This window comes from Narcine bancroftii, chromosome 2 (assembly GCF_036971445.1).
Source record: "Narcine bancroftii isolate sNarBan1 chromosome 2, sNarBan1.hap1, whole genome shotgun sequence".
Classification (NCBI taxonomy): domain Eukaryota; kingdom Metazoa; phylum Chordata; class Chondrichthyes; order Torpediniformes; family Narcinidae; genus Narcine; species Narcine bancroftii.
The window spans coordinates 221,055,125-221,063,702 of record NC_091470.1 but is presented as its reverse complement, the minus strand read 5'-3'; the positions used below and the strand labels follow the sequence as shown (position 1 = coordinate 221,063,702).

General features: G+C 48.2%; 1 long non-coding RNA gene across 1 annotated transcript; it reads left to right on the top strand.

Annotated features, from left to right (window-relative positions):
• Window positions 1-2,724: 2,724 nt before the first annotated feature.
• On the top strand, window positions 2,725-4,799 carry LOC138752614 (uncharacterized). The gene is made up of 2 exons (XR_011350766.1): window positions 2,725-2,931; window positions 4,510-4,799. It is a non-coding gene; the product is annotated as an uncharacterized lncRNA (long non-coding RNA).
• Window positions 4,800-8,578: the final 3,779 nt, after the last annotated feature.

Sequence of the window (8,578 nt, the reverse complement as noted above, 5' to 3'; positions counted from 1 at the left end):
TGCCTGATCCGGCTTGAGCTAGGTCCCTTATCGAGACTGTGTCCTCCCACCCATCCGGGAACTCAACGTAGGCATAAAGCGGGTTTGCATGGAGCAGAGTCACTCAGTCAACCAAGGCGTTATTCTTTGAGTACCGAACGTGGTGTCGTAAGAGGACCAGACCGGGAACCGTGAGCCATGCCGGTATGGTTGTTCCCGATTCGGATTTCCTTGGGAAAGAGAAGATCCTTTCATGGGGGGTGGCATTGGTCGTGGTGCATAGGAGGGAGCGGATGGAGTGTAGGGCACTAGTGAGCATGTCCTGCCAGCGAGAGGTGGGAGACATTTGGACCGGAGGGCAAGCGTAACCACTTTCCAGACGGTGTCAATCACTCTTTTGACTTGCCCATTACTGCGTGGGTTATAGCTAGTGGTCCTGCTTGAAGCAATACCATGCTCCAGAAGGAACTGCCGCAACACTGCGCTCATAAATTAGGACCACCGGTCACTGTGGATGTAACTGGGGTACCCGAAGATGGCGAAGATACTGGCCAGGGCCTCTATGACTGAGGAGGCAGTCATGTATGAGCAGGGCACAGCGAACGGGAAGCGGGAGTACTCGTCGATGGCCGTAAGGATGTAGATGTTACGGTTGGTCAATGGTAGGGGCCCCTTGAAGTCTACGCTGAGATGCTCAAAGGGGTGGGTGGCTTTGATGACGTGGGTGTTCTCCAGAGGGAAATGTGGGGCTTGCTCTCAGCTCACACCGGGCAGGCTCGGGTCATGAAGCGAATCTCCTCGACCGTGTCGGGCAGGTTGCGAGCTTTGACAAAGTGCGCGAACCTAGTGACCCCTGGATGACAGAGCTCCTCACGGAGTCTCTGCAGCCTGTCCAATTGTATGTTGGCCCAAGTCCCCCTGGAGAACGCATCTGGTGGGTCCTTGAGTTACCAGGCCAATACAGTATGTCATAATTAAAGGTGGAGAGCTCGATTCTCCACCTGGCGATTTTGTCATTCTTGATCTTACCTCGCTGGGTATTGCTAAACATGAAGGAGACCGCGCGTTGGTCGGTCAGCAGTGTAAAGCGCCTGCCAGTGAGGTAGTGTCTCCAATGAAGTACTGCTTCAACTATGGCCTGAGCATCCTTCTCGACAGAGGAGTGTCGGCTCTCAGAACCCTGGAGGGTTCTGGAGAAGAAGGCTACCGGCCGGCCGACCTGGTTCAAAGTGGCTGCCGGTGTAAAGTCGGATGCATCGCTCTTGACTTGAAACGGAAAGGACTTGTCGATGGCGTGCAGCGTTGCAGCAGCGAAGTCTGATTTGATGCGGTCGAAGGCCGCTCTGGCTTCGGTTGACAGGGGAAAGGAGGTAGTCTTCATGAGTGGCCATGCCTTGTCAGCATAGAGTGGAACCCATTGGGCATAGTAAGAGAAAAAACCCAGGCAGCGTCTGAGTGCCTTCTGGGTGTGGGGGGGGCAAATCCATGAGGGGACGCATGCGGTCAGGGTCCAGCATGAACATCCCGTTCTCCACCACACAGCCCAGAATTGTGAGCCGAGTGGTCCGGAAGACACACTTGTTGAAATTGTAGGTCAAGTGCAGCCAAGTTGCAGTCTGAAAAAAATTCTCAAGGTTGCCATCATGATCCTCCATGTCGTAGCCGCAGATGTTGACATTGTCCAGATATGGGAAAGTAGCAGTAGGCCCATTCTGGTCCACCATCCAGTCCATTTCCCGCTGGAAGACCGCAATGCCATTTGTGACCCCAAAGGGTATCCTGAGGAATTGATACAGCCGCCCATTCACTTCGAAGGCTGTGAAAGGTCGGTCTTCTCAGCAGATCAGGAGCTGATGATAGGCTGAACGTAAGTCAATGGTGGAAAATACATGGTATTGGGCAATCTGATTCATCACATCCGTGATCTGTGGAAGGGGGGTATGCATCCAGATGCGTGAAGCGGTTGATTGTCTGGCTGTAGTCAACCACCATCTGTGGCTTCTCCCGTTTTTAACAACCACCAACTGGGCCCTTCATGGACTCGAGTTCGATAATGCCCTCGTCCAGCAGTCTGCACACCTCGCTTGTGATAAACTTCTTGTGTTCATAACTATATTGCCGGCTTTTGGTGGTCACAGGCTTCCAGCCAGGGGTAAGAATTGCCAAAAGCGCTGGCGGAGCAACTTGGAGGGTGGAGAGACTACAGGTGAGGCCCCGGGGCGTGGTGCTGGGTGGCTTGGGCTGCTGTTGGCGGGAGGCTTCCAGGATGGAGTGGTTACAGATAGAGAGTGGAGTATAAGGCCCCACAAAGTGCAGGGTAACGGTTTGAAACTGGCACTGAAAATCCAGTCCCAGCAGTGCAGGGACACACAATTGGGGAAGGACTAATAGTTTGAAGTCTGTGAACGTGTTGTCCTGGACCTTCAGGGTTGCCACGCATACCCCTTTGCCCCAGTCGAGTGCGATCTGGTCGCCAATGAAATTCTCTGTGCAGTGGGGAGAATAGCCAGTCTGCAACGGTGGGCCAGGTCTGGGCGGATAAAACTGTCAGTTGACCCCAAGTCAAAAAAGCAATTGGTATAGTGTCCATTCACCTTAATCAGTTCCATTGCTTTTGTGAGAGGATGGGGGAAGTCCTGGTCGAGGGTTATTGATGCAGAGACTTGTAATGGGGAAAGTGGAGTCCTGCATGATGACGTCACACAATGTGTGTGTGATGACATCACGCAAACAGTTGGGCCTGAAGAGACAGCGTCGAGGAGTTGGTGTTGCTGCCTGCAGCCTCCTGGGGGTGTCGGCCAGCCAATGATAAGTGTTGGGGGTCTCTGCTTGCTGTCGGCGGTAGGGCAGTCGGTGGCGGTGGGTCCCTAGTTGGCAGCGTCAGGTCCCCGGTCGGCAACGTCAGACGGTACTGGGTCAGCAGCGTCGGTGGTGGCAGTGTGTCCAGTGTCGGTGGGTACCGGGTCATAGCATCGGTCACAGTTGCGGATACCTGGACACCTGCCTCGGTGATGGCGGGTCCCCAGTCGGTAGCGGCAGCAGGTCCCCGGTTGGCAGCGGCAGCAGGTCCCTGGTCGGCAGTAGCGGCGGGTCCCTGGTTGGCGGCGGCAGCGGTGGGTCCCTGGTTGGAGATGGCAGTGGGTCCCTGGTTGGTGGCTGTGGATCTGTGGTTGGTGGCAGTGCCGGATCCCTGGTCGGCAGCGGTGGTGGTGGCCATTGAGGTCGGGGCTGGGGACTGCTTGGATGTTGCTTCGTGAGGTAGGATGAACGTCATTGCGGTGAGGGTGGGTTGTACCTTCCGTGCTCAGCATCTGTCCCGTGACGTCAGGCGCTGCCGCGTGGTGGAGCCCTCGCTCTCATTGGACGAGAGCTCCGAGGAAGAATTGTTTGAAATGGAGGGTGGCGATTGGGCTTCACACGAGGCATTGTGTTCGACGGTGGCCATTTTGGAGTGACAGACTACAGCAATCTGATTCACCACATCCGTGCCTCACCTCATTCGATCGAACCCCGGCCACATAGGCATCCCGAATGAGATCATTTGTGGTCTCCGCAGCAGTTCTGTCTGTGCAGGCACAGTCCCTGCCCATTGCCCTTAGTGCCTGAATATAAGCTCTATAGGACTCACCAGGCTGTTGCCTCCTTGTGGCAAGTTTGTACCGATCATAGACCCTATTCAATGGTCGCTCGTAGAGCCCTTTCAGCACCTTCATACAGCGGCATAAGTGGTCGTGTCCTGGACACTCTGGTAGATTCTCAGGGACTCCATAGTCATCAATATTAGTAGTCGATGGCTGTCCTCTATCACGACAGGGTCAGAGAGCTGTAATTATATTTCGAAGCATCTCACCCAGTGCTTAAAGTCATTCGAGGCTGTAGCAGTCTGTGGGTCGATGTCAAGGCATGTCAGCCGTAGCATACGCTCTATCCCTTCAAAACTTTTTAGTTAATAAAATTGTAGAGTGTGTCGAAAGAACCAAAGACTTGTTGATCCAAACCAAGTCTTTATTAACTAAAAGACTGGAGCATATCACAAGTAGGTTGACCAGTCCAGAATGACCTGGTCTAGCTAGGAGCAATCCTTTAAGACCTGCCAGTAGGAGTGGCTATACTCTCAGCCAATCACAGTCATCCTACACTACCATCTGTACATATACACATTGGTGATAGAATCTGTACTATCGCACACCAACAATGCAGCACGCAATCTCAAGCAACCGGCAATTACACTTATCCAGCATCCACCAATCCCCATAGTTGCTGGATACCAGGGCTTTCACTGTGTGAGACAGGTGGACTGATGGGGGAAGGAGATGTGAGTAGAAGTACTCTTTCAACATACCATTCTCTTGTCCTGTAGCTCTTTTGATGGCAACATTTACTTCCTTCCAAAACGGTAAATGAAGTTCAATAAAATGATTAGTATCAATTAAGTTCAGAAAGTTACAGATGGTATTCACGTGAAAGGATTTACAGATATTTCATTTAAAATCTCGCACCAACAAACACAATCTTCTTTGCTTTGTACAGGGCATACTTTTGTACGAATGGAATGGGTTGCATTATATGACTCCCATTATTGGAGAGTTTTTCCTTCAATGCCAATTGGATTAATACGAAGAGCAGCTAATATCACTTCTCACATGGAATTCAGCTCTTTGTTCTGGACTAACGTTGTGATAAGGACTGGAGATGATTGGTCATGGCAAAATGCAAGTTGTGCTTTGGTGTGTTGATGCCATCCTGCTTGCACACCTAAGGATTATTTCTATTACTTTGTTAATGGTTACTGAGCAGTAATAAAGCCAGAGAAAATTGTTCTTCCTTGAGTGAAATGATTAATCTGACAATTTTCCATGCTGTTGAGAAAATGTTCTTCGCTCTTTCTCTTTTTTTTTGCACTCGTATTTAATTTTTAAATCTTGTATTTTCAGAATTGTAATTTATTACGAAATCTGCACCTTGCTCTGCACAGATTGAGTAGACTGGGACTTTATTCATTGGAGCATAGAAGATTGAGGGGGGATTTGAATGAGGTGAATACGATTATGAGGAGAATAGATAGAGTAGATGTGAATAGGCTCTTCCCCTTGAGGGAAGGAGAGATTGGAACAAGGGGTCATAAGGTAAGGGTTAGGGGGCAAAATTTAGAAGTAACATAAGCGGAAGTTTCTTCACTCAGAGAGGGGTGGCTGAGTGGAATGACCTTCCGGAAGAGGTGGTAACACATTTCATGACAGTAAATCTGATTCTGAAATGCTAATGTTCTAGCAGCTCTGGAACAACTTGGGCAGATTTTTGTTAATTCTGTGGTAGGGATAGGTCTGGTACCAAATCCTTTTCCTGTATTCAATGCAGGGATTGATCAGGGACACCCAATGTGGGTTTGTGAGGGGAAGGTCATGTTTGATCAATCTTGATGAATTTTTTGACGAAATGACTAGAAAGGTTGATAAAGGTAGAGCAGTAGATGTGGTCTATTTGGATTTCAGTAAGGCTTTCGTAAGGTTGGTGAGGAAAGTTCAGGCACTAGCAATTAATGTTGAGATAGTCAGATGGCTTCAATGGTGGCTAGAAGATAGGCACCAGAGAGTCATGGTGGACAACTGTTTGTCAGGATGGAGGCCAGTAATGAGCGGTGGGCCTCAGGGATCAGTGTTGGGTCCCTTGTTGGTCGTCATTTACATTAATGATTTGGATGATGGAGTGGTAAATTGGGTGTGTAAATATGCAGATGATACAAAAATAGAGGGAGTTGTGGATAGTGAGGATGGTTTTCGGGGACTGCAGAAGGATTTGGACTGCTTAGAAGAGTGGGCTGAAAGGTGGCAGATGGAGTTTAATATCAATAAGTGTGAAGTGCTTCATTCGGGGAAGAATAATCACAACAGGATATGCGGTGAAGGGGAGGGCATTGAGGAATGCAGAGGAACAGAGAGATCTTGGAATAATGGTTCATCTTTGAAAGTGCATTCTCATGTAGATAGAGTGGAGAAAACCTTATAAATCATAGCATAGAATATACGAGCTGGGAGGTGATGTTGAGACTGTTCAAGGCATTGGTGAGGCCAAGTATGGAATATTGTGTGCAGTTCTGGCCTCCAAATTATAGTAAGGATATCAATAAGGTAGAGAGGGTGCAGATAAGAGTTACTAAAATGTTGACTGGATTGCAGTATCTAGAATACGGAGAAAGATTGAGTAGACTGGGACTTTATTCATTGGAGCATAGAAGATTGAGGGGGGATTTGAATGAGAATAGATAGAGTAGATGTGAATAGGCTCTTCCCCTTGAGGGAAGGAGAGATTGGAACAAGGGGTCACAAGGTAAGGGTTAGGGGGCAAAATTTAGAAGTAACACAAGAGGAAATTTCTTCACTCAGAGAGGGGTGGCTGAGTGGAATGACCTTCCGGAAGAGGTGGTTGCAGCAGGGTCAATTTTGTCATTTAAGAGGAGGTTGGATGAGTACGTGGATGTGAGGGAGTTGGAGGGTTATGGGCAGGGAGCAGGTAGGTGGAATTAGTGGAGTTCACTTAAATCGGTGCGGACGTAGGGCCGATATGTCCTGTTTCCGTACTGTAATTGTTATATGTTTATATGGTTAAATCATGTGGAGTGTATCAAATTACCTATGATGGGATTGTCTCATGGCACCAATGCCTGAGGGTGATATGGACCACCAATTCACTTTTCTTCTGTTGTTAAGAATCGTGATATTCTTGTTTTTTTTCTTCTTCTGCTGTCTCTTTCCTTGAAAGCCACCAGAATCTGATCTATTCATCATACAATTGCTTAGTTAACTGTTGTATATTGTTCTTTTGCTCAACCAGTCTTTTGGGAATGAGGTTGACTACTTTCAGTCCAATGTTATAGTACCACCATTACCAGAACCAAAGAAAACCATAATAATGGAGCTAAATGATTTTCAGCTAGTAGCATTGATATCATAAACTTCTTTTGGGAGGTAAGTCATGGCTCACATCATCTGAGCAGTGGATCAACAATATTTTCCCACATTATGGCCATGAAATCCATTTATGGCAGTAAAACCTTGGAGTCCATAAATTTCATAGCGTGAGCATTTTTCCAAGTTATTATTCTCGCAATCTGTGCAGAAGCTGATGACCCTATGATATCTGTATCTGAGGCCAACATCAGAATCTCCTCCAAGAGAGTGAAACCTTGGAAGGTGTCAGGCCCTGACAGCGCACCAGGCAGGATACTGAAGATTTGTGCCAATCAACGAGCCAGAATGTTCACAGACATTTTCAATCTCTCATCGCTGCAGCCGAAGGTTCTCACCTGCTTCGAAAGGGCATCAACCATCCAGGTGCCCGAGAAGAGCAGAGGGAGCTGCTCAATGACTGTTGCCCAGTTGCTCTCACATCAAGTGTGAGGAAATGCTCTGAGAGATTTGTCATGGCCAGGATTAATTCATTCCTAAGAAAAGGCAGCACGGTTGGCATAGTAATTAGCGCAACACCTTTACAGTCCAGGTGATTGGGGCTGGGCTTCGATTCCTGCACTGTCCGTAAGGAGTTTGTATGTTCTCCCCATATCTGCCTGGATTTCCTCCCACCTTTCAAAACAACATCCCGGGGTTGTAGGCTAATTGGGACACAAACCTGTGGGCCAAAATAGCCTGTAACCATGCAAAAATAAAGAAAAAATGACCTGGACCTACTGTAATTCACCTACTACCACATTCACTCCACAGCAGACACAATCTCTTTGGCTCGCCACTCATCCCTAGATTACCTGGACAAGAACAATGCAATCGCAGCTCAGATGTCAACAGCATCACCCACTTTGCCCACTCCCTCTGCAATTGGATCTTTGACTTCTTCATTGGAAGACCACAGTCAGAGTCGATTGATTATAACATCTCCTCCTCATTGACAATCAACAGAGTGCATCTCAAGGATGCATGGCTATGTGGCTAGGCACAAATCAAATGCCATCTACAAATTTGTCAACAGTCTTGGCAGAATTGCAGATGGCATTGATGAAGGTTGGAGGAGTGAGATAGATCAGCTGGTTGAGCGGTGTCACAGCAACATCCTTGCACTCAATGTTAGCAAAACTAAGGAACTGACTGTGGACTTCACGAGGGGGACCTCATGAGAACACAAACCAGTCCTCATTGAGAGATCAGCAATGGACAGAATAAAGAACTTCAAATACCTAGGTTCCTTAAGATCTATCCAGGGGCCTCCATGTTGAGGCAGTCATGAAGGAGGTCCGTCAGTGCCTGGAGTTTGAGGTGATTTGATATGTCACAAAAAAACTCTTGAAAATTTCTACGTGTATCGTAGGGAGCATTTTGACCCATTGCATCACTGTGCAGTATGGACGCGCCAATGCGCTGGACATTGGAGAAAAAAGCTACAAAGTATTGTAAACTCAGCCAGTGCCTTCACTCATTGAGGACATTTACGAGAGGCGGTATCCCAAGAAAGCAGCCTCTATCATTAAGCACCCTTACCACCCAGACCATACCCTTTCCTCACTGCTACCATCTGGAAGGAGGCACAGGAGCCTGAAGACATATGCCCAAAGTTACAATGACAGCTTCTTCCCCTCCACCTTCAGAATTCT